Source organism: Canis aureus, chromosome 4 (assembly GCF_053574225.1).
Source record: "Canis aureus isolate CA01 chromosome 4, VMU_Caureus_v.1.0, whole genome shotgun sequence".
Classification (NCBI taxonomy): Eukaryota; Metazoa; Chordata; class Mammalia; order Carnivora; family Canidae; genus Canis; species Canis aureus.
This window is the reverse complement of record NC_135614.1, coordinates 27,865,365-27,891,887: the sequence shown is the minus strand read 5'-3', so window position 1 is coordinate 27,891,887 and position 26,523 is coordinate 27,865,365. Positions and strand designations below refer to the sequence as shown.

The window sequence follows — 26,523 nt, the reverse complement described above, 5'->3', positions numbered from 1 at the left end:
AAAGTTAAAATGCTACAGTGAGGTGAGGAAAAGTATTGGACTGGTAGGGAAGGATCTAGAAAACTGAGTATTAGGCATGTCTTGGATCAACCACTATATGGCTTTCACTAACTCGTCCTCTTGTCTCTACCTCAGTTTCTGCCTATGTGACATGAAGGTGTTAGCCCTAAGTCCTAAAATGTTTCTTCTAGTTCCAAAATGTTATCATACTAGTGCTCTGTGGCTGACTAAGATGCTCTCCTAAGGGGCAATACTTGGCAAAAGAGAGCAACAGAGAGCTTACAGACATGAGAAGCCTATAGCAGGCAGAAGGGAGCTACCATAGAAGATGAAAGAAGCCCGGGAAAAAGAAATTAGAATTTAAAAACAAAGTTATTAATTTTATAAAATTGAAAAGGACCAGACCTGGAAGCCCAGATCCCTAATGTTTCTACCTGTCTACTTATTGAGTACCCAAAGCTCAATAAGAAACTGGATGGGCAGTCTGAACCACATTTTTCTCATCATATTCCTCTAAGAGGTTCAGAGACCTTTAACACACCCACAAATCAAATGCCAGCAGCCAAATGAATCTGGCATTATCCTTCTCAGGATTTATGGCTGATGTACCAATTCCTTGTCTGGTCCTAAATCTGCTATTTATGAAGGAAGTATCCAAAGGCCTCAAGTGCAGCCACATGCTCCACATCTACCTGCACAGGGGCACAATGACATTTGGTGACAGGACTGAGTTCCGGAAAAAGTTCTCCAACATGACAGTGCTTTGGATAAGGACATCAAACAGCTCACATGGGTCTTAAATTTAAGAATGATCTGAGGAAAGCTGGACTTGGCCCACCAGTGTGCCTGTCCTCACTGTGCTAAAAGCACAGTGCACCAAGTAGAAGTAAAGAAAACAGTCCGATAATCACCTGCCATGGAGACCCCTTCTCCAGTGGGCTTTATTGCTTCTCCACATTCTGCAAAGGTTATTCTCTGATTATCTCGCATGGAACTCTAGTCAGTGTCATAACATTTGAGAAGTTACCTATTCTAGTGGGTAGATAAAGAGATATTAATTTGTCCTAACAGAGAAGGTGCTTAGCTGAGACTCAGAAACCTTAAGTCTAGTCCATAATCTGAAAACTGGGCCAAGGAAGCCATACCTGACCCATAGGGATGACTGGGTTTTATGGGGTCCATACAAGGTCCATGAATAGCAATGTAGCTGCCTATAATAAATAATAAAGAGATTGCACATAAAAAATGTCTGGCTTCTCTTAAATAATAAGATTTGAAGTGCAGCTTCCAGTAATGGCAGAGGAGCTTATATTGAATTAATCCTCCCATTGACAATAATGATGAATTTTGGAGAAAATATTTTTTTAACAACTAGTATATTAATGCATCAGGAAGCAACAAAAATAGCAGAAACTGGAAGGAATTCATCTCTTCACAGAAGTCTGCAAGACAGAGTGGCTAAACCACAGAAGAAAGAAAGTCATACTCTTATTGGCTAGACAAGTCACAGGATGGATTTTACCACTGGCAGAGCAGTTAGAAAGTGAGGGGAGAGATCCCAGAAAGTAGGGAACAACAAGGAATGAGGTTCCCAAACCTACAAAAAATATACAACCAGATCCTTGGGTGATCTTGAACCGTATAATTGCTGGGAAAATTACAAGAAACTGAGTGAAAAGTAATAACTGGAAGTCTCAAAGAGCTGAGCAGAGGTGTCAGCTGCTGCTTCCCACAAGGGAGACACAATTTGTAACTTGAGTCCAGCCAAGTAACCTCCTAGGACAAAAACTCAACAATTTGTGTGTGTGTGTGTGTGTGTGTGTGTGTGTGTGTACACACACACACACACATTATATATACACATTACATACATATATAATGTATACTATATTTACACATATATACATAAACATTATATATTTAAATAATTTATATATATAAAGTATACATATAAATATATATATTTAAATAACAAATTATAGTCTACTGATGTAAACAATGTGTTATCCACAATGTCCAAGACACAATAATAAATTACTAGACATGCTAAGTAATAGGAAAATGTGATCCATAGTCAAGACTTTTTAAAAAGTCAATAGAGACTAAGCCTGAGATGATCCAGATTGTGGAATACACGAGTACTCTAAAGTAGCTGTAATAAACATGGCCAAGTTCTTGATAAAAAATATGATTACAGGGCAGCCCAGGTGGCTCAGCGGTTTAGTGCCACCTTCAGTCCAGGGCGTGATCCTAGAGACTCGAGATCAAGTTCCACATCAGGCTCCCTGCATGGAGCCTGCCTCTCCCTTTTCCTGTGTCTCTGCCTCCCTCTCTTCTCTCTCTGTCTCTATGAATGAATGAATGAATGAATGAATAAATAAATCTTTTTTTTAAAAAAAGATGATTATAGTAAAAGCAAAGATAGATTGAAAGAAGATCTCATCAGAGAAATGTATTTTGAAAAAATGGAAATTTGGAACCTAAAAAGTACAATATTTAAAATGAAAAAATATGCTAGATGACCTTAACATAAGAATGGAGATGGGAAAAGAAAACACAGGTCAATAGAGATTATCTGATAATAAAGAGGAAAAAATATTTTACAAAGCAATAAACAGACCATGAGATAATTTAAAATGGTCTACAATACATGTAACTGGTAAGAGAAGAGAAAGAGAATGGAGCAGAAAAATAGATCAATGACCAAAGAGTCCCCAACTTTAGTAAAAAAATAAACTACATATAATTTATATTATAATATTCATTATAAATATAATAAACCATACATATGTAACAAAATATATAATAAATTATATATAATAAAAGTTAAACATAAAGATGCAAAAAACAGAGAAATCTATGCCATATGAATTTGGAAAAGATATCATACCTACGAACATCATTGTCACAATTTTGAGAACCATACTTAAAGAGAAAATCTTGAAAGCAGACAGAGAAAAATGCTACCATCCATACAGGGAAAGGACAGTTAAAAGTGACAACTGACTTCCCATGAGCAACAATGGAGGCTAGAGACAATGGAATGACTGCTGTGAACTGCTGAAACAACAAAAGTCAAACCAGAATTCTATACAGCGAAAGTATTCTTCAAAAAGGAAAGCAACATAAAGAAACCTTTAGATAAACAGAATTTGTACCAGAGACTCAAATGCTAAATATTTAAAGAAATTCTTCAAAGCCATTATCCCATGAAATTTCCATCCTATAAAAAGGAATAAAAAGCAGTGGAAACGGGTGATATGTTATCAAATGTAAAGACTATATTTTCTTCTTTCAAATTCTTTCAATGATATATAGCCATTTAAAGCAAAATTTTAACATTCTAGTTTGGCATTATAATGTAAGTGTATGTGAAGCATCAGAGCATACAGCAATGCCTAACATGTACCAAGTCCCCAGTAAATACTTGCACAATAACTGTTATTGAATTCAGATTGCCACCCTGGAGCTAGATAACTATACTAAGGCTCCTTTCAGCCCTACCTTTACATGAGGATAAGTAGCCATGGCCAATCTCTTATCCATAGCTACAAATAAACTGCAAATAATATCTAATAGTAATTCATCCAGAAATGTCATTTTCTTTGGATTAATATGTCAAAATCTCCCAATATACGATTGCAATCCCAGCTACAGGAGCCAATGTATTACAGGAGATGGATTAATCATCTTGGTTACTGACAGACAGGAAGTCCATGACATTTCCACTTGCTTGGGATATCTTTCACACTAGTGACATGTAGGTAAAGTACAGAAGAACATGAGTTTTGCTATTAGGAGCCATTCTATTGAACCATATAATTATATTGGATGTGTGGCCTAGGACAAGTCCTTTAACCCCACCCCACCCCTATGCTTCTGTTTCCTCCTCTATGAAACGTGACAAGTAATAATTGTATCATAGGTTTGTTGATGAAACAAGAGGACATTTACAAAGCCTCTGGCACCTAAATGAGTGATAACAGGAGATTCCTGGTTGCAATTATTTAATAATTAAAATGGGCTTTAAAAGTATTATCCTCGAAGCAGTTAAATAAGAGTGGACTCCAGATGATTCTGTTTTATATTCCTTTGATTACTGTATACATCAATGAGTGCTTCTGCTAAGCCATTCTGTTCAGAGCTTTTTTAACCACATCCTCTAGATAAGCAACAATTAGCTTGTTAAACACACCCCCTTGAACCCTTGTTCCCGTCTTGTTGGCACACCAGCATGCCATTACCACAAACTGGCCCATTTCTTCATATGAGTTTCTCCTCCAAATAACAGAGTCAACTCAAAAGTTAATCTAAACCCATAACAGGCAGAACCACAGTAATTCATATCCCAGACTACCCCAGACCCATGAATGATGGGAATTCTAACAAGAGGCTATACAGAACCACAGTCAGAGCATGTGCCAGAGGGAGCAGTGCCCTCTTTGACCTTCAGGTGCTAGTCGTCAACTACGTTGCAACAAAGCTCTCCAAATCCTTAGCCTCAAGATTGAAGATTCAGGACCTGAAGACCCAGGATGCAGTAACCAGCATCCCTTATCACTCAGCACATTAACTAGTGAGAAGTGGACCAAGGCCAAATCTGCCAGCGTATCACCACAAAATCAACGGAGCTCACCTCACTCGTTTCCAATTAAGCATAAGCCAAGTGTGGTGTTTCTAATCTCAGCTTCAAAAATGAGTTACTTCTCTGGTTGATTACTGGTCAAGTGGCTTTCTACCTGCCTTTAACTTCCCATAAGTGGTTAACCAATGAGCCCATCATTACCAGCTTCATGAGGATTAGAGGTTAAGCATAAGCTTGATTACAGGCCATAAATGTGAGTAATTTGAAATGTTATTGGTTATTACAAAAATATATGATAATAATTTCCTCTTTAATGAAAGAGAACATGTTTATAGTGGTCCCAAGCTCCTTGTTCAGGCTTTGGGAAAGAGATGAGAGCATGATAAACAGCTCAGCCTCAGGATGGGCATCTGGGGTGAGGTGGCACAAATGAATACTCACCACTTAGCAAGGTCATAAAAATGCAGACACATCACTGCATTTGTATGATAAATATTGAGTTTATAGGCCCCTTTCTTGCCAGGGCTGCATGTCACTGGGGAGGGTTAGGTGTCAAAGGAGTCAGAGGAGCCAAAGAAAAAGGACGCCAGAAAGCCCCCTTCCTAACGTGTGGCACAACACATTAAAATGAGGACTTATCCAAGTAAATTCTATGCAGTGATGACAAATACATACAGAATACATAAGCCATGAACTACTAATACAGGGTGCATAACTCTAACAATGTATTTTAAACCTTCCAACCACATAGTGTGATATGGAGAAAGTAGAATGTGAATGAAAAGCCTAGGAACGGTTGGTTAAAATCAGAATATATAATCAAAACTGAGTATTACCATGGAATAGAAAGGGAAGAGGAGTCTTATCTCTCAAGAAATGGAAGGAGGACCTGTCTGCCTAGGTCAGGCTATTGTCCATACACTATGTGTCATTAAATCCCTTACCTTTACAAATGGTCTGTGCTCTGTACCACTGCCCTGTTTGGAGAGTAGGTGGGGCGAGTCCTGGCATTACCAGATTATAGGACACTCTACATTTCAGAAAAGGATACTTGATCTCAAATTCCAATCGATGATAAGGCAATCCAAGGCCAAGCAAATCATTGTTCTGACCAAGAGGTTGTGACACAGAAAGGGACCAGGACAACACCAACACCATGCCAATGAGATGTTGGCATCTTTCCTAAGCCCTGTGAGTAGGTGAAAGACCTTCTAGGGAAGCAAACCACAGAGCCAACACCAAAAGCTAAGAAGCCTCAGGAAAGCAAAGTAGCGATAAAAGCTTTACAGCTACCCCTCCTTACGCTGAGTGCTCTCTTTCTAAATTAAAAGTCGTTTTCCATTTTTAACAGCCCCAACAATAACACTTTATAGAGCACTCTCTTTTCACAGAGCACTTTACAGTCATTAGTTATTTAATCCTCAGAGGTGTCCCAGGAGGCCAACGGGCAATGGACTCACTCACTCTGCTCTCCTTACCGAGAAGAGCGGGAGTTGGCCTAGGGGGTGTCTGGGCTGGCTGGAGGTGGCGGTGCTCCCACCATGGGGGTGAATAGCTCAATCCAAACCATAAGGCAGCTAGTTAGCATTTGCTGGGTTTATTGATATTTGCAGAACGATGATTTTTTTTTTCCAACACTGTTGAACCATTTTTGCCAACCGAACCACTTTTTGCCTTTGTTCACCCTTAGCAGACACCAGCACTAGTTGCTCAGAGTGGCAAAGGTTTTATTACAACCTTCAAGTTAACAATCCCTCCAAAATATGTTTGTTGCCGGGAGAGGCAGGCAGACATCACCAGTCCATTCAGATATAACAAACCTACTCCGTGAAATATCTACACAAAAGCAAACTGGCATTTCATGGAGGCATTTCTATATAGCAGATTAAACTGTAGACACCTTTGAAAGCTCCCACACATACATGCATACACAACTCTAAAATGTCCTAGCTCTTCTCTAATTTTTTTTCATTTGATAAATATTTGCAGAGCACCTACTACATACAAGACACTGCTGAGTACTATAAAGGAGGAGATGCTAACTACACATGGCCCCTTTACTTAAGGATCCCACAGACAAGGAAGAGAGCTGAGGTGAAATTACTAGAACCTAGAGACTGCCAAGGACCAAAGCAGAGGGAGGATGGAATGCTGTACAGGCCCCCTGAGTACAAAAGCTTATTTTCAGTGGGTGGAACCAGAACAGCTTTACAGAGGAGATGGTCTTTGAGCTGGGCCTTGGAAAAAATGAGCAGAAACTAGGTATGTGGGGTCCAAGGCATTTCAGGTCTCCAGTGAGACCTGAACAGTGTGAGCCCGGACACAGAGACCAGGGGTATGGAGGGAAACCCTGGGTTCCAACGACTATTGTGTAGTGTGAGAATAACAGTCTTTCCAGACCACCTCAGTTAAAGAATCACCTCCTCACCCAAGCCACTTTCTATTCCAATAATTTTTTACTAATATTCTTTATAGTTTATGCCCATTTGTTTATATTCCATCCTCTCCATTACCCCCTGCCACTAGGATATAAACCCCATCTTATTCAACTGTGTATCCAGACCACTGCTTGGCACTAACTTAGACACTCAATAAACATTTGTAGAATTAACTACACCTAGTTAATTACTGTGTCATGGAATCCCAGAAGTGTATCCTAAACCAAATTTTAGTTCTAGAAGGTGTAGCATTCTCTTTATCTAAATGCTTGCTCTCTGTCTCCCCAGTGGTGGGGTGGGGGTAGGGTTTGCTGACTTTATCTTCCTTCTGCTCAAGGTCCAAGTTTTGGTATAAAGATTTCATCGTGTCCTACCAGAGACCAAATGTTCTGAGGTCCCCCAGGGATGGCCCTTCTTCTCAGCAGAGACCACTGGGCTGGACAGCTGGATAAAGCTGATGCAGGACACAAGGCAGAAGGCCAAGGGCCAAACAGCTACCTGGTCCAGCCCAGCCCAGTGGCAAGATCTGGTCTACAGAATGACCTCTGAGAGTAAATACTGCATACTCATAGCCAAGGTAATGAAATAGGGCACCGTGCTCAGGGTGGCTGAGAACTTATCTCCTGGGAAGAAATCAAGTGAAGTATAACTTTCCCAGATTTTATCAACATTCTCCCTTCCCATGAGCCCAAAATCTTCCTGATTAAAGCTCAGTATATTCCAAGGAATGAAGCCCTATATTCAAACAGGATGAGCAGAGATCTTTAGAAGGCCTTTACATTAAAAATGAAGAACAGGAAGCCAGACCCAAAATACAGAGTCTGAGATGCCCTTTCTTCCTTGGAGATCATCTCTCCAAAAATCTTTCCAACATCAATTAACCACAAATAGAAAAAAAACAAACAGCAACTACGTCCACTGCAAGTGGGGTAAGGGCCCCAAAACTTGGTGCTGTTCAGTGAAACCCAGGGTGAAAAGCTACATCTTTCCAATGGTCATACTCCAAAGCATTCACTCCAGCCCTTTTTGTGTATAAGGTGAGTGGCCAGCCATATACTCATCCCTGGTGTCCACATCTGACCAGGGCCTCTAATGCCTAGGAGGGATCACTTCCACAAAATATGTTTTTAGGACCGCAAGGATAATTGAGACAGAATGCTAAGCCGGCGTGATTTGGGGGGGATCCATCTAAAAAGCCTAATCATGGCTAATTCACCATTTGCGTCCACCCTGGGATTTCATGCAGAGCGCTGGTTTCACTAAGGTAATTGGTGCTATTGAAACAAGCCAGTGCTCTGCAGTTCCCTGCTTCCCTCCTCGCCTCTGGGCACAGAGAGGATCAATATTTGTTAGGATTGCTTCTTGTTCCAACAATGTAAGATTTACAATACTAGCTGGGATTCTCACTTTGTCTTCACACAACTCATCAGTGGAACCCAATTACTAACCTCAGACAAACAACATTAACATGAGCCTCTATGCTGCTTTATTGCCCTTCATCCAAGTCTCATTTCAGGGTCTTCAGGCAGTGCCACTATAACAGATACTACACTTTAAAGTGTGCTCCAAGGAATAAATTCTCAGTCTTTCATTACTCGTACCTTGATTTACTTCATATCATCTTGCCGCTATAGACAAAGATAACACACTGTAAATTACAGCCATCCTGTCTCGTAGTTTCAGAGGTAGGGGGAAGGCAGGGAGTGAGGCTTTCTTTGGCTTCACAATTAGCAGTGGACCAGGCGCTATCGCTCCCACATTGCCCACGATTAGCTGGTATTTATTAGAACCATTTGCAAAGCAAGGTTTGGACACAGATCCCTTCCCCCACCCTCCACCCTCCCTTCTGCCAGAGAGCCCATTAAATTAGAAAAACTTCAAAGCTAAATGAAAATATGGTTTCAACCACTCTTCATCACACTCTCTCACAGAATATCAGCTCACGTACATCGGTTCAGGAGGTAACCCAGGAAATTTATTTCACGCAGAAACCCTTCCAGTAATCAAGCTTCTGTTGCTAGATGGCTCAAAGTCTCCCAAATCAGGTGTAATTCTCAGCAGTTGCCTCCTCTCTCCACCCCAAGCCCTGGGTCCAAATAAGAGCCTCTAGCTTTGCCTTGAATTCCAACTAACAAGAGAGCCTGGAGAAGGAGAGACCTAAGGAAACAGTCATTGGAAAAAGTCCTTCAAGTTAGCTGTAGCAGTACCCCCTTATTTGTCCTACAATTTCCTCCATCCTCCATCCTATTCCAGTAGCTGATAACTAAGAACATTAGTTTTATGCGACTTGTCAAGCTCAAATGAAAAGAGAGCTAACTTTAATGACACTGCAATTAATCGCCCCAATAGACAGACAGCTAAAAGACAAGATATTGACTTCATTAAGGATAATGTATTATGTCATTAAGTTGGTAGGGTCACCTTGTGTATCATACATGCCTGCTAATATATTGGCATTTTCCTCAAATAAGATAAATTCAGATATGAGTGATAAAGCTGATTAGAAAATGTTTAATCTAAAGAGGCTACTTTCCTTATATGCCCGGCTCTGCAGCCCCAGGTAGAAGGGAAGTCGTAAGAAACCATTATAGACTCAAGATTACCTCAAATACCAGCTCCAACTCATTTATAATCCAGCCCTTCCCTCTTTCATTTCTGCAGTAAAAGGCTGCCTTAACTGATGGGGGTTGGAGAGCTTTTGGCAACTTGATGTTGCACATGCTTCAGTTGGTGGGCTGTTGTTTTTAAACACAGCACCTGTTTTATTTTGAACCTTCACAGGCCCAGACAATTCCAACGAACACAGCCACATGCTCTTGGTGACATGGGGCTAGGGACTAGCCCTGTCTGGGCAGGCCTCCAAAGCCACTTGGGTAAGAAGAGGAATTGGAATACACCACAGCTCTGAAACGGATCATTCTTTTTAATGAGATAACTTCTCTTCAAGGCTTATCTAAAGGGAGTTGGTTGACTTAAATAAAATCATTTTTCATTTAGAGTGGAGTATTCACAAATTATGATACATTTGGAGAAGCTTTTCCTGGCACTTCATTTCACATAAATAAAATAAGCTTTTTTAAAAATTATTTATCTCTCGTCAACTAATTCAGCAAAAATGTAATCATAGTTCAAATGTTGTCTGAAGCTGAGAAATTCCCACAGAGTACTTTGTCATTCTCTGAATTGGTAACTGGTTCTGTAATACACTCACTTGAGGGGTATGAGTGCTTCTCCCCCACCCCCCATTTAAGTCTCATCATTTTTACCCAGTAAACAATATGATGATTTTATGAATGTCATTTGAGCTAAGTAAGACACTTACTTGCAACTGGGGTCTCAGTCCACAAACAATGTTTGGATGAGAATAAGCCAAAATAAAGATTAGACTGCAGTGTTAATTGCTGCCTAAAATAGTGAAATGTGTGGCTGAATAAAAGATACGTGTGGATGTACATGTTAGATATATGCTCCGATATACATGGCATACACGGAGACTTCATACCCACAGACTACATCTAGATAGGATATTGAATCCTCAGACCATACCCACAAAGGGACCTCAGCAACTGCCCCCCGCACCTAAGAATGTCCCCATTTTACAGAGGGGCATAGTGAGCTCTGGAGAAGTGAAGCAGCTTGTCCACGTTCACACAGGGAGTCAGCAGTTAACAATAACCCAGTTCTGATCATTCCAAAGCCACAGGTCTGTCTAGCACACCTCTCCATGCCACTTCCCTCCCTACACGTATATGTCCATATTTAAATCTACTTTCCACATCCTCAGATAGAACTTTCAGGATTATGTCTTTCTAACTGGAGAACAGAAATACAGGATCCAATACACCAAGTGCCTTATAAGCAAAGATAATAAAAAACCAGGAGACATCTCACCAATCTTGATCAAGCAGGTGACCTAAATCTCATCACCTTCTCACTTAGAATCAGTATCTTAAAAACAAAACAAAATAAAATAAAATAATACAGTGCAGTCCGGAGGCCAGAGCTAAACATCTGATTTAATGTCCATCATCAAGAATCTCAAGCATACCCAGCTCTCATTTTTCCTTCCTGCTGTTGCTGCTGACATTAAAATCACGCGCTTGATTTTCCAAACCTCCGACAGGAGGGCAGGACTGACAGTAGCAGGAAGCATCTCCGCTGCTTTTGGACAGACGCCTTCCCCGTGGTGTAAGGAGGACTTCCTGCCACGCCCTCACCAAACTCACCACTAATTACCAACACCTGCAGCCCTTCATGCCAAGCCATCCTTTTTAACCTGAACCCTCATCTTTTCTATTATTTCCATTATGGTTGTCAAAACGAGAAGTTTGGGAACCTTTCTCTGTGACCTTGGCATTTCTTTGCAGGCTTAACGTATTGGCATTTTTTCTCTGACTGCATCTCTTCTCATTTGTCATGATTATTGCTGAATTTTTCAACTGTCATTCCCAAACGTAAATCAATGGTTGTCTACTTCCCCTTTGTCATATCTGCACAGCAAACAGCCTTTCCCTTCTAAATGAAGCTTCCTCCCTTTCCATCCATTAAAAGGGGCCTGTCTGCAGGAGAAGTCAATCCTTTGTTAGGTCATTGCATTTATCACGCTTCCAATCAGTGCCTGACACACTTATTCAGCCAGGTCTTCAACCACACAATCATTGTTCATCTGGGGGTTGTGCTGTAATTTATTTATGCATGGTGTTTTCACTATCCATCTTGGGCAGTTTCAAATTTTTCACCTCTGCCCTTCTCTTCCTTGGGTCCGTCTGTGCTGAGACGAAATTTGGGGCATAGGACAGGACGATGGAGCACAGTGATGGGGGCAGGGAAGGGGGCGGAAGGGGAAAGAACAAGGAGCTTTGTGTCTGTGGGAGTGGCTGTAAGCAAGTGCCCTTCTTTGTGAGAAACTGAGAGCAAACCAAGAGAGGCCTCAGATCAGGGCCTGGAGCCCTAATCACAGAGCACCATTTAAGCCCGGAGACTTCCTAGCCAGGAAAAGCATGCAGGAGGGACAATTCTTGTGCTTTTCACAAGAAAAGGGCTAAATGAAAGTAAAGTCCCATCAAGTTTAATAAAGCCTGTTTGGAAGCATACTGGATCCCACTGTCATACAGAACTCTCTTAGAAGACACTTGTTCTAGAAAGGAATCGAAGCAACCCACTTTCTAAGAATTCACACCTCCTCCAGGTCGCTGCTTAGTTTGAAACCAGCCAATATGGGTGGCCAGGAATTTCCCAGCTGAACCTGGGACTGATACCAACACCATGAGTGGGTGCTGAGTGAGGCTCCCAGAGAACCTGCCAGAGCAGTACCTGGGCCCTGCACAGTGAGCAGGCCGCCATTCCCCACCTGCCCTGCACTAACCCTTTATGCCTTCCTGTCTCGTCAAGGTCCACACTGTCCTCTGAGTCTCTGGCACTGGGACACACTACCTTCCATAGGAAGGAAAATATTTAAGCAGGAAAAACTCAGGCCTTCTTTTTCCCCTGTAAATGTTTTCAACTCAGGGTTCAGGGCAGGGATGCCTCCCAAGCCAGTCAGGGCCCTACTAGCTGTCCGGACTTCTCCTGGCCTCAATCTCTCTCTCTTTCCAATCAAGAGACCCAAGGCAAACAAGATAGGGAATGCCAATAATTCCAGGGCATATTTTTTATGCCTGTCTCCCCCTTTTATCAAGCAAAAATTATCCTAGAAAACCAACAAGTTCATACAAATAAAATAGTTAAGGGGGAAAAAATACTCTGAGGTGTATAATGAGCATAATTGCACATGTTTATGCCATCATTAATTAATGATAAAGCCACTCATCCCGATTTCATTCTCTTCAGATTAGATGATGTTGTTTCTAGATGCAGAAATAAAGCTCACTATTATTGAATAGCTTATGTAAGGCCACCGAATTAACCCAGAGGACTAGGGTTACCTGGTCCTCCCATGACTAACTCTACTGTGAACCCTGAGACACTTCCTGCCATAGTTGTGGTTATGTCATTCATTCTTACAGATGCTGTTTACACTTGTGCAATGTATTACCTGCACAGCCAAACACACAACCCTTTATTAGTCTGAGGCGATAGGAGGGGATAGCAAGTCTTCTACAGCAGCCCTTATGCAGGCAAAAGCTTCTTTAGCCAATTCCCATAGAGTAGGGTACAACTAGAGAAATCTAAAAATATGTCCTCTACAAGAAAATAAAGTTATCAAAACCATCATATCACTGCATTCTTCTTGTCTTAGCTAACAGCTTCCCATTCAGCTCACCGATGTTCTCCAACTTGTGAAGCTATTTCTGTGCGATGATAGTGAGTCTTAGATACGCTGTTCTAGCAGATGCATAACCTGAGAAGAATTACTGCTTCATTTATACAATGGCCCTAGAGCCTCTTACAGGGGCCGATATTGCACTCTGGATCTTCTGTGACCTCAATTATTACTGTGTTAGGAAACCACCTTGGGCTGGATCCACTGCTCTTAAGAAAGACTAAATCTTATTTCATTCTCCTGCAAACACTACAATGCAACCATTATAGTATGTGGAATATATTTTGTCCTCAAAGTCCTCATCCAAGTGTGGGTATAGGTATTCAAGGAAGGTGTTCAGCTCTTTCCCCATTAGTGATGCAGCAGACCAAATTTGTGCAGTTGAATGTGAAATGACAGGTGAAGGGATTAACAGTCCAATGAATCTCATTGGCCAATCTCCTCCAGCATCCTTCTAAGACATCCCAGTAGCCCGACTATCCTTTTAGCCTGATCATTTGCTTGAAGGTGATGAGGCAGGATGGTGACAGCTCAGATAAGGTTCCTGTCCACAACTTCCTTAAATTCAGACCTACTGTCAAAAATGATAGCATCTGGGATGCCATGTGTTGAAAGTACCTGTGATTATTTTTAAAAGGGCTAGAACTAGGGTATCTGTGAGCATCTGGAGTCATTTTGAAAAGAAATCCATGCCTCGATATTTCTACAGAATTAAAACTGATTCTTGATGAAGGCACTGGTCAACTAACTTCATACTTCACAAATCATCTTCACATATACCATTTCTGGTGGCTTATGCCAAATAGCTTGATATTATCCTTAATGGTCTTCATCATCATAATCCATTCTAGCCTCCTCAGTGTAAATTTCAGTCAGTTGTTCAATGTGTGAAGTTCACAAAGTATCGTATATAGAATGGCCAAAATAAAGTGACGATGATCCTTAAGGATAAATGGTATGATTTTTTTTTTTTTTTTTTTTTTTTTTTACTCAGGCTGGTTGCTTGGAATATTGAGCTGTTCCAGAGTCAACCCTTCTACTGACCCAACTGGAAGGAGAGCCCAAGACATGTCATTCGTAGGTTGTGTGGCTTAATCTGTCAGGTTATGTAGATCAGAAAGCTTTATTTTTTTTATTTTTTATTTTTTTGATCAGAAAGCTTTAAATCAAAATCATGTGGCAAAAGAGCATCAGTATGAATTAGTGTTTCAGGCTCGTATGCAGCTATAGTCATAGGAAAAGAGCAAAAGACATTATATATGTACTGAGTTATCAAACTTGGCAAAGAGAACTCCGAGGAACTTGTTACTGGTACCAGGGACAACAATTAGTTATTAAGAGAGTTCAGAATGTCTATCTTCTCATGGTAACAACGAAGTCAACTGCATGGGTTTTGTTGAGCTGGGCAGTCTGTGTGTGACTAAGGTCTCAGGGATTTTGAAGCCAAATGCAGTTTCAACGTGGTGAGGTGCAGATGCCACAAGGTAAAACACAATGGTTTTGGGTGATCCTGCTGTATGAATGCAGACTCCTTAATCTAGAAGTACTGGACACCCTGAATGTGGCTACATAGCTGGCAAAGATAGTTCCACGGACAGGATTTCCCTAGGAGGATTTCCCATCAGGTGGTCCAATAATGCTGATGAGGGAGGATGTGAAGAGCCCCCAGAGAGTTTTTAATTTCTTCTCTCTGGTTAAGAGTCTCACTGAGGCACAAGTGTTCTCTCAAGTGAATTTCCTCAAGAAGCAGCTCAGAGGAAGGTAATAACGCAGATTCTTGTTTCACATGTTTACTTCCCATTCAGATCCTTGCCTTATAAAAACAATATCAATTTTCAAAAGTGGGATGCTTGGGTGGCTCAGTGGTTGACCATCTGCCTTTGGCTCAGGGCATGATCCTGAGGTCCCTAGGATCAAGTCCTGCATCGGGCTCCCCACAGGGAGCCTGCTTCTCCCTCTGCCTGTGTCTCTGTCTCTGTGCATCTCTCACTCATGAACAAATTAACCTTTTTTAAAAAATTCCCAAAAGTATTTTGGCAAGTCTATCTTCAGTTGGGAAATCACGATAACTATCATTATCATTTTAGCTGGTACCCCAGCTGATATCCCAGAAATCTGGGTCTCCATGAGGCTATAGACAGAAATTCTAAACTGAAGGCCCTCGATACAAAATGCCACTCAATTAATGATAGCAGTTTAGACACAGAGATGGTTACTCATAAGTTCTGGCAAGGTCAAATTTGGCAGTGACCGAGATGCCTTTTTCCTTCCCAATGAACCTGTAAGAGGACTAACCTTGGACACTGGAAGTGGGCTCCACTCTCCTTATTCACAATGCCCAGGACCTATCCAGAAAATCTTACCTTCTTGGGTAGATGCAGCTGATTCCACCCTGGAGAAGCACTTAGGTTCTTAAACTTGTTTGTAACTTAGAGTAAAAGATGGTTTGGGCTGTCAAGCAAATCCATGCAGTGACTGGAACTAGATGAAATAGAATTACATCATCTTACCCTTGTCTGTTCCCCAAAAATGCCTGAGGAATTCAGTTGACAAAATCCTGCTACTTGGTCTAATAGTGCCAAAACCTCAGAACCTTATTATTTGTTCTTGGGAGATGCTATAACTCTGGAAGTGGCAAATGCCTTGGTATGAAGAGAATCCAAGCAGACCACTTATAGAGAAGACTATAAGTGGGATCTTTATTAGGCCTCTGAGTTGGATTAAACAATCTCCAATCTTGAATTCAGGGTTCTATTTTTCTATTGTCCAAGATTACTTCCCTTCTAAGAAATCACAATTTACGTTCGCAATACAAACTCCAGTAACATGAACTAAATGAACCTTGTATTCTGCAAGAATATATACCAGGGATAAGGAATTCAGATGAAAGCAGTCTCTGCAACTTTGACAAATGGCTAACAAAGAATATACCTGAGATGAGTCTTGGCCAATTAGCAATAACTCCAACCTAAATTACCTTCAGTCTAAAGGTCATGATCATTGAAACCAACAATAACATCGTCATCACCATCATCCCCTGTCCTCTTACTGTAGAACTTTTCTGAACTATAAATCCAAGAGCAAGGCCAATAGGTCATAGAGTACACATGTTTGATTTGGTCAATACTTCCGGATTTCTCCAAATGGCTGCATCAGCCTATTCTCCCACCAGCAGTGAGCAAGGTTCCAGTTTCCCTTCATCTCCAAATAAGGCACCAAGAAATCCCCAAAAGTGTTACTTTTATGAAAGGCCTAAGCTTCACACTGCAAAAAAGCTTGCCCTTCATCCATTCCCATTTTGCTTGATAAAATTTCAGTTTCCAAACAATGATTGATGGTCCTAGTGAGAGATGTTTGTAAAAGATCTTAGTCTTAAGCAAAACAGGTAAAAAGATGCTTATTAGCTATGTTTAGGCTTTTTGAACCATCAGAAGCAGAGACTAAATCTACTCAGGGTTCTCATGATATTTTCTTCAGAATAAAAACTTCTCTTCATATGAATCCAAGGAAGTAGAATGATTGACAAAGTCTTCAATGTGCTTCAAGGTATAAATAAAAGATAACAAGATCTGCTAGGGTCTCAGGGTGGATACTGTACTCAGATACTTTTCAGTAATACCTAAGGATGGTTTTGCATAGTACTTGTTGCTGGTTGGCCTATTTTTAAACAGTACATTAGTAATTTTTGGCAAAAACAAGTGGTTGGGATAAACCCTGGTCATCCTGTGCCATTGTAAACGTCAACTACAAGATCCCTAAAAGTAATAAGATGGGCACTTGAACAAAACAAAGAATCCTGAAAGATGAACCTACAGTTGTTTCTAGTACTTTAGAGACACACTCCTCCTCACCCAGAAGTGGGATGGCTGTGGAGGTGAGGGGCGCTCTGATGTTGGGCTTCCTTTCTCTTGCCCCTGGCATCAAGATCTCAACAGCAAAGAATGAGCCATACTTACTTCTTTGAACTGAGGAAGGTGGCTAAGCTGGTAACCCACTCTCAGGTAGGAAAGCCATCAGCTCAGCACAGGAGAAAGAACCCACCGAGGTGCTGGAGGCAGATCCCAGCCACAGGATGAACAAAGACGTTCCATGACCCCTCTACCCTGGAAATGATCAGCTGCATAACCTCGGGGGAATTACTCAGCTTCTCCAAGACTTAGTTTCCTCACTTCAGCAGAAAGATAGAGGCTAATGCACCATGGCATTGGCAAGCATAAATGAGACAAAAGGCAGCCGAGGATGGTACCCAGAGCACAAAGCCTCACAGGTATGGCCGTGCTTACAACTTCTCTGCAAAAACATGTGAGGTGCAGATTCCTATATGGGCTTTACTGTCTCATGCACAAACTCATTCATTCACACAAATATATCATGCATCAAAATGCTCAGATACACACTCACACTCATACACATACACACACACACACACACACACGTGTGCACACCCTGCACCCATCCACATTTATGAAAGGCTTTGAGACCATTTCTCTTCCCTGGTCACACGTGCCTCACGCTGTGTTCTAGGGCACCACCCTGCCCCCTGGGCATGCAGGTTTTAATGACCCCAGACAGTGGTGGAGCTGACACAGGGCCCAGATTGCTTCCAAAGCTAGGTCAATTCCTTGGGCATCACAGAACTTTCCAAAGTGAGCATTGCCAGGCTTCCTGGAAATAATCTGATCTGGTGGTTCTGATACCTCTTCTTTGGCAGTGCAATACTTTCTTCAAAGAAATTCTCAACCAATGACCACTCCCCGCCCCCCCCCAAATGGAAGGCAGGTATAGACAGTACAGTACCTGTCCAACCTATGGACAGGGTGGGTTTCCAGAGCCCTGTTTATCAGCCCCCTCCCCAGGCTCTCAGGGCTCTGGACCCTGAGATCCTGCTGCAGAGCCACTGGGCTCCAGGAAACACCCGTCCTTTAGCATATGGAGGATGTGGGACCCATGGTGATAAAGCAAATCACCTGGTGGTATATGAGTCGTTTGTGAAAGGGCAGGACCTAAACCTAGATCTACTGGCTCAAAAGCCACCACTCTTTCCCCTGAGTTGCCAAAATATAGCCATCTAAATATCAGCACTTATATTAAGCATTAAATCCATTTTACTAAACAGTAACTACCCTCGCTGTATATGATGCACCAAGCTTTCGATGTCAACTAATTTGACTTACTCTCCTTTTCATTGCCCTTATATCTTGCTTAATAAGACATTTTATTCAGATACTGCTGAGGTAATAAAGGAAGGAGCGTGGTTGCCAAATGTACTGCCATTTTTATTTTTAGCTTCACTGGAGTAAGGGGTTATTTTCTTGTGAAAAGGATGAAATGCAGCTGCCGGCCTTTTAAATTGTATCACGCAATCCTGCTTTTGCCCGAGCAATAGATTTCCAGATAACTGCAGCAATCTTCTCAAAGTGTAAAAAAAAAAAAAAAAAAAAAAAAACCCACACAAAAAAATAGCCACTGCCACCCTCCCTAGACCCTGCCCAGCCTCAATTGTAAAGCATCAGTATGAAGGGCTGTTTGCACCCACCCCGTGAATCTGCTGACACCCGCCCCCAACGAGAACTAGGAGGCTGCCCTCCAGGCTCTGTATCCCAGGGTGCGGAGCTCTGGCTCTCCCTAACCTAATTTAAAAAGTGATAATGGTGATGAGGAGGAGGATATTAAACTAACATTTATTGAATGGTTATCACATACAGGTGCTGTGCCAGGTGCTTTATACCCATTATCTCATTTCATTTTCATAGTAACCCTATGAGGGAGGTACTATTATTATCACCATTCCACAGATGGTAACAGAGAGGTCAAGCAACTTGCCCAAGGTCACCCACTGGTATGTGTTAGAGCCAGGATTTAAACCTAAGCCTGCTGGGTTCTGGATCCTGCCCTTAGAACCAGTACACTGCACATGCCCTATAAATAAACAGTTGAGGCTTTGGAGTCAGAAGACCAGAATCCAAATCTATTCCACTGTTCACTAGCTGTGTGTCCAACTCAACCTTTCTGAGCTTCATCTGCTTCATTTGTAAAACAGAAACGGCAGCACCAGCTTGAGGTGTCACCATGCAGACGTGTCTTGTTCCCCTTGTCTCAAGTCAGGAGCTCATATTTAAATTCTGAGCTCAGGTCCCACGTGAATGAAAGGATCTGAAACAGTTTGGTGCAAGAGTAGGTGCACCATAAAAACTGCTGAGAGTAAGTTTAGAGAAAGTAGGATAAGGGAGGGAAGAGAAGGGGGGAGCAAGGGGAAGAATTCCAACTGAGGGTCTCTCTAGCTATGAGGATCTCCAACAAACATAAAGGGAACAGCAGCAGAGGAAGATGACAGGCATGTCGCAGGCTGAAGACTTACGTGGTTTTATAGTGGATTATATGACTTACACATTTCACACGTGGGATCTGTGTAGCCCCAGGAGTCAGAGCCAGGACCAATGGACGAAAGTTCCAGGCTCGTCTTAAGAACAAACTTTCTTCTTGTCTCAAGCTGGTTTGCAGTATCCCTAATTCTAGTGAGTTCCCTATCCCTGGACATCCCCCAAGAGGGGAACCCTGAAAAGGCCGGGTAAACTCTATCCACTCTAACTCTGAAATTCTTTGATTCAAAATGTCAATTATGTCCCCAGAGATCCAACTTGAGGCCAGCAGCGCTGCTGTCCAGCATTTAGATTTGCTACAGCCACAGGGCAACACAGAGCCCTGGAGGAGGTGCCTTAGAGACACCCCAGGCCGCAATGGATCCAGCAGGGTGCAGAAAGACAATGAGAGGTGTGTGTCTTCCTGTGTAGAACTCTGGAAGGGTCCCAGGAGATTCCCAGGAAAAAAAAAAAAAAAAAACAACAAAATCTGCTGGGGCAGGAAAACAGCCCACTGCATAGAAAGCCACCCTGCTTGTTTGCAGCAAAGGTACAGGCCCAGGAAAGTAGGATGATGGCAACATGACCAGGCAATGAAGCGCGGTGGCATAGCACGGTAACCTCCAGCAGGACCATAGACTGGGTGTCATCACAGATGCTCCCTTGTGCCCACAAACACCCAGGGCCCGACCCTACTATTTAATCCATTTAATGAGCAATGTCACACTATACTGGATGAATTCAGGATACAAAAGGGCAGCCTACTGGCTCACATGTGCAGCCAGGCATTGGGAAGGCCAAGAGCAGAGGCGCTCATCTTCTGGAAACCGGTTTACCACAACCTAGAGCCGAACGTGGTTGTGTAAGTACGGATTTGCCTTCAGAGCACGAGACTGAGGATTTCAGGTGAGCATTTTCATTCAGGCTTGGAAGCTGGCTTGCCTTTGTGGCCAGGACAGCTCTTCCATCCTTTGGTCTTTTTTCTCTCCTGCCCCCCTCTTGTCAAGCTAGTGACAGCACAGCGAAGAGACCCCCTCCCTCCTCAGCTCGGCCTCGTCTGCCTGTTGTTGCTGCCTGATTCCAGTAACCTCCTTCCTGGAGTGCATCGGACACACCAGAAAAACAGAAATAAAACAGGAACCCCCCTGGCATCTAAATGCATCCCCATATGCTCACACAGCTGCAGCCCCCTGATTAAAAGCATAGTCCCTGCTGTCACACTGCTGAGTTTGAATCCTAATCCCACCTCCTCCTTGCTGTGTGACCTCGTCCAAGTGACTTAACATCTCTGGTTCCTTATTTGCAAAAGAGCAATATTAGTAGAACCTACCTCGTAAAGTTGTTATGTGTAAAACATTTAGATTACTGCCTGGCACAAAAGAAGTACATACATAAGTGGTTGCTTGCTGCCACTACTACGACCATCTTCTTCCCCCACGACTGGCCCAGTCATTTCTTCGGAAAGAAGTCCCGCCACCCTCTTTCCAAACTGCCATGGCAAATCTAAACTTGAATCGGGGCTACAGGCAGCTCAAGAATTTGGACGGTGCTCAGAACATATGTATTTTTTTTTAAGGTCAGGGACACAAAACATTTTTAATAAGAGAAACTACTCTATTTCAACCCCTCCTAGACTCCAACGCTCTCAAGCAACCGGGGCAATTAAATCGTAAAGATGTGATGTGTGTACAGAGGAAGTACTCCAAGGCCTGATATAAAAATGTTCATTACCAGCCAGGCCCCTGCAAGATGACCAAATTAACCTCATCGCCAGGAGTATATTAAGGAAGAATAATAAATTATTCAAAACCTAATGCTGATAGAGCAAAAAAATATTTATGGAAAAATCATCAGATTATTGCATTTTAATCATGATCCTGTTGGACGGCTGAAGTGTTAAGTCCTCAAAGCGCTTTGGCAGAAGATAAGCTAGTCCCAGAGTGACTTGATATCAGTGTCGGCCCCAGGAAGACGGACAGCATAACCCGAAGGGAAGAAAAGGTCAGCAGATGAGGCTGTAGATCTGGGAAGGCAGAGATGCGCCGAGGCGTCCCTAGGTGTCCTTGTAAGAGAGCCACCCGCTGGGCCAGGGTGCGCCTCTACGGAGATCACCCTCTCCTCGAAAGCAGAATGGAACCCTCAGCCCCTCAAATTTAATTCAGGGGCCCTTGAGAGAGAGAGAGAAAAAAAAAAAGGAATCATAATGGAAAAGAAAATATTCAGAAACCCGCAGGAGACGCCTCCCATCCCCTGCGCTCTGGCTGCCTGTGCTCCCCGCGCAGGCCCCCGCACCCCCACCCTGTTTAATGTCTCTAACTTTATGCCATGTTCTCTTCCTCTTTCAGCACGGCTGAGCAAAGCTGACAGGCGGATTCCTTTGCTTTGCAGGGTATTAAAGCCACTTTCCCGCTCTGACAGCCTGTTCTACTCTGCCACCTTATAGCTCCGACTTCACACTCCTCTGGGCAGCCAGTCCTTCCTGACAGACCACTGTCACTTCCCATCATCCTCTCTGTATATCCTGTTCTCTCCCCCTCAGCACGCATCCCGACTTTCCAACCAATGCAATTATTTTTTTTGACAAGCCATCCATCAGTTTTAACTTTAAAAGCACTTTCTGCTGATATCCATTGTTAAATCCTTTGCTTTTTTATGGGGCTTGCATGAGAGAATATGATATCAGACATTCAAACTACCAAACCATGTAAATTTACTTTGTTCTCAGCTATGTTTCCAATTTCACGTCCAATTTTTCGGTACATTATGCGTAGTTGTTGTGCTTAATATGATGTTGTCAAATCCCATTAAAGTTCACTGCATTGCACGGCTTTAAAAACAGGTTACAATTTGCATTCTATAAAGAAAGGAAGGAGTGCAGTCTGAAGTCAAGCTGAATCTTATTAAAATTATCTGTTCAATTGTTACATTTGTAGATGGAGTAATTTTGAGGCATTAGCTGAGACACATATGAAAATGTCAGCGTGCCAACTAACGACAATGAGAGCAAAAGGAATATCTCTGTGAAACTCAATAAAGCTCCTTTGCTGGTGACATAAATTTGATGATAATCCGAGGAAATGAATAAGGGACCATCCCGTTTGAATAGGAATTACCTTTTCTATTAAATCACTTTGGTGTGTTTCCACTTGGCCTACATCTTGGTCCTAGGCCACGGCGAGTCTCTGGAGAGACTTATTCCCATACAAGTGGGGTAGAGAGGAGCGCAGAGGAGGAGAATTCGTAAAATAGAAGGTCACCCCTTCGGAAGGCACGGTACTTGGAGTCTCAAGACATCCTCAAAAAGGGTCTTTAAAAATATTTTCCTCCTGTATGGAACAAGCACAAAGGAAAAAAGCTCTCCCAGGCCCCAGCAGCGCATGGGTAACTGCGTTGATCTACAAGCCAATGTCTGAGCACAGAAAAGCCATGGGGAAATGCAAACACGCTGCACAGGGGGAAATGCTTCGGGTGCTGCTGGGATGGATGGGGATTTACAGGAAGGGCTGGGAGAGCAGAGATTTATGAGACTGAAACCAATATGTCAAGCGGTTTCTAAGGGTTTTCCTCTCCCATGGAGTTCTCATCCCAGCTGTATTTATGACAGCACTGATTTCTGCATGTCTTGTCATTAAATCTAGTCTCTGATTTTAAAGGTATCCATCACTGGCACTGAGCAGAATTATGCCATTAGGGGCATTATTAACTGAACCATTGACTTCATTGACTATAACAAGTTGAATTTTTGTTTCACACACAAAAAGTATTCCCAGTGCAGACATCTACACCCCCTTCAAAGTTATTTTATTAAGGAGACCATAATTTTAATTTTTCCAATGCAGTCAGTATTTAGGTAAGCCATGATGATAAAGAATAAAATTCAGTGACTATGGAAGATGTAATGAGGTGCTAAGGATGTTGGTACTGAGGCAGGGAGAAAAGGACAGAGCATGTTTTAGGTTCAGCTCAGACAATGACTTACTGCGTGACCTTAGGAAAGTCATTTAACCTCTCTGGGCCCTCATTTTCCTCTCTGTAAGATGAGGGTAAGTATTCCTCACAGTTATTATAAGGACTGAAAGAATTAATCTGTGCATAGTACCCTGTATGGTCTGGCACACTGTCAGAGCTTCCTAAACACTACTATCCTTCTCCTCAGCAGCACCAATAATAGATGAAGAACAGAAGACAGAAAATAAAATTGTCAAGACTAGGGAAGGAAAAGCCTATCGAGAAGTCTACACTGCAAATGAAAATGAGTGTCTGGGCTAGATGCAATGAGAGCAAATAGGTTTTAATTCTCATGATAAATCTAGTCATTTGGTGGCTCCTTTCAGGCCACTGTTGAACAAGATTCTGAGGCCTCATCTGAGTTCTGGGAGAAGAGTCACACAATCGATGACTTGTGCCCATGGTGAAAAGTACAGGAGGCATTAAATACATAAGTTGAAGAGATGGCCCAACTGTCAGGACCCTGCATCGAAGGGTAAATGTAAAGCAAGGATGGGAATCTGGGTAAGGAGGCTACGCTTCATCACACTAATAAAAAGATGGCAGGAGGCGACTTCCCAGTGGCCAGTAACAACCAATCAAACAGACAAGAGGGCTTCTGGCAAGGACAGTTCCACACCTTTCTCCTAGCTTCAGATACCCGATCTGAACACATTACACATTTATGCCCAGTGTCCACCAAGCAGGGTCATCCCAACCAATCTGACATATCAAGAAAGGCAAACCAAACCATATCCCATGTGGTCAGGCCTGAGAAAAAGGAAAAAGACTGTTGAGGCGGTGACCATTTAAAGCTTCAGAGCATGAGCAGCCTCTTGGTGAAGAGTAAGAGATCTGCCTCAAAGGGAGGAGTTAGCCCTACAAAGCAGTTTGCTAAACGGAATGTGGAAGGAACGAAGGCGGACGCCATGATTCACCCCTACTCCCACCCCAACTGTTGGGAAGTCTGGCCTCCTAGATGCACAGGACACAGACACCAACTGGGAATAAAGACCTGTTCTAGTGTCACATTTGGTTCTTCTTACTCACCACAGCAGAGGAACCAGAAAAGAGAGATAAAAAGTAAAAGGGAGGTCGATGGAGAGAAAGGTGGGGGTGGGAGGGTAGGAGTGGGAAGAACAATTGGAGGATGAAGGAGTTTACTTCTGAGACACATTAATAAGTCTGGATGACAGAAACTGGGGGTGAGGCAATGGAATAGGAAGCTTATCAAATATTAAATGCCTGGTCAGGAAGGATCCGAAGGAGGAAGGGGATATATAAACAGAGTTGTAGGAAAACTTCCTCTTGAAATTTTAGATCCTGAAAATAAAACGTGCTTTGGTTTGGTTTAAAAGTAACTTTGGAGGAGCCTCGCTCTTACTGCAGGAAGTCCCCGCAGGACCTAAAAGACAGAAGCATTCGTGCCGGGGTGTGGGCACCCCCCACCCTACACACAAACCCACAGCTCTTTCCTATGTTGGTTAGAGGTCTTCAATGACTCCTCTGAAAGTTCTCCGGACTGACTCCTACAGAAGAGAGATTCAGCCCCACACACTACATCCAAGTGAAAATATTTCATGGCATAAACTTTGGAGGGGAATTAGCCCTACACGTCATCCATTCCTCCCCTGCATGGCTGGAGCAGAGAGTACATAGAGAACCAGGCTGACGTTTGGCACAGCCTGATATGTATTTGGATTCATCTTCCTACCACCAGAGTGGACATCCTCTGGGAGTAAAGACCGTATGTTGCTCTACTTTATGATCTAGTCTCGAAAACACACCACCCAGTATGAAGTAGGACCTCAATAAATACATCTATTTGAGGAAGCTAACATCAGGCAGGTATGATTGAACCTAAAATAGAGCAAAACAACCAGGCCTCCAGCCACTTGGCATTTTTGTTTATTTATTGTTTTTTGTTGTTGTTTACTGCCAAATCTCATATCCTATTAAAGATTTACATGTAAGTGGCAGCAATATTCCTGTTTAAATATCTAAGGAGTGACTCCATTTGCTTCTCCCTACATTATTAATTTGATTGGTTTTAAAGTTATTGGATGTGAGAGGCATTAGACAGACCACACACAAAACCCATTCCCCTCTCTCTAGGAAATCACTCTAGTGTAGCGAGATGGGCCAGCCGCCCACCCTCACACCCGCTCTGCAGGGGGTAGCCTCAGCTGCAAGTGCACACAGCTGCACACACAGTGAGGGAGAGGCACTTCCTGGGGACCCAGCAAGTCATGGACACCTCTCATGACTGGTACCATGAGACCCAGTCTGAGCCATGCTTCATTTTTCTTTTCTTTCTTTTGACATTTTTGAGAACGTGATAGAAGATCTTTGTGCCCAAAATAGAGGAGGATCTAGGATGTGGTACTATGAAGGAGAAGAAAATACAGTTCCCGGACTCAGCCCTGCCATAACCAGCTAAAGGACTCTTCTTAAGAACTTTCCTCTCCACACATTGGCCTCTTCACCTGTAAAGTGCATGGAGAAACTTGGAGAGGAGAGATTACAGCATTGACCTGTTGTCAAGCTCTTAGATTCTTGCATTCACCAGGGCTGGGGATGTGGAAAAGCCTGAGAAGGAGGAGGCAAGTGCCCCCGAACACCATCCATGACGAGAATCTGGCTGAGTGTTCAGATTCCAGCAGAAGAAAACTAACAAACCAGACTAAGGTCAACTCAAGGGTTTTTGTCATGATGATGATGTTCACAAAGAGAGACGGAGAAGAGCGGGGGGGAGGGGCGGAGAAGGGAGAGATAATTATTAATAATTCAGGGACAATGCATCTTTGAAAATCAAGTTTTTAGCATCCTGTCTACTTGGACATAGCAGGGACCCACAGCAAATGAGAACATTTCTCCAGACCCCCAGGACTG

At 42.6% G+C, this 26,523-nt stretch overlaps 1 protein-coding gene and 1 long non-coding RNA gene across 14 annotated transcripts in view; both read right to left on the bottom strand.

The window, feature by feature from the left end:
- LRMDA (leucine rich melanocyte differentiation associated) overlaps nt 1-26,523 on the bottom strand; it is a 1,018,367-nt gene that overhangs the window by 539,105 nt on the left and 452,739 nt on the right. The gene's annotated exons all lie outside the window — the stretch shown is intronic.
- The window catches only part of LOC144312407 (uncharacterized), a 161,362-nt gene continuing 156,317 nt past the window's right edge, over nt 21,479-26,523 (bottom strand). For both annotated transcript variants that reach the window (XR_013377866.1, XR_013377867.1), the window contains exons 2-4: nt 22,758-22,970; nt 22,359-22,498; nt 21,479-21,811 (exon numbers count right to left, since the gene is read on the bottom strand). This is a non-coding gene — a long non-coding RNA (uncharacterized LOC144312407). The remainder of the gene's footprint in view (nt 21,812-22,358; nt 22,499-22,757; nt 22,971-26,523) is intronic.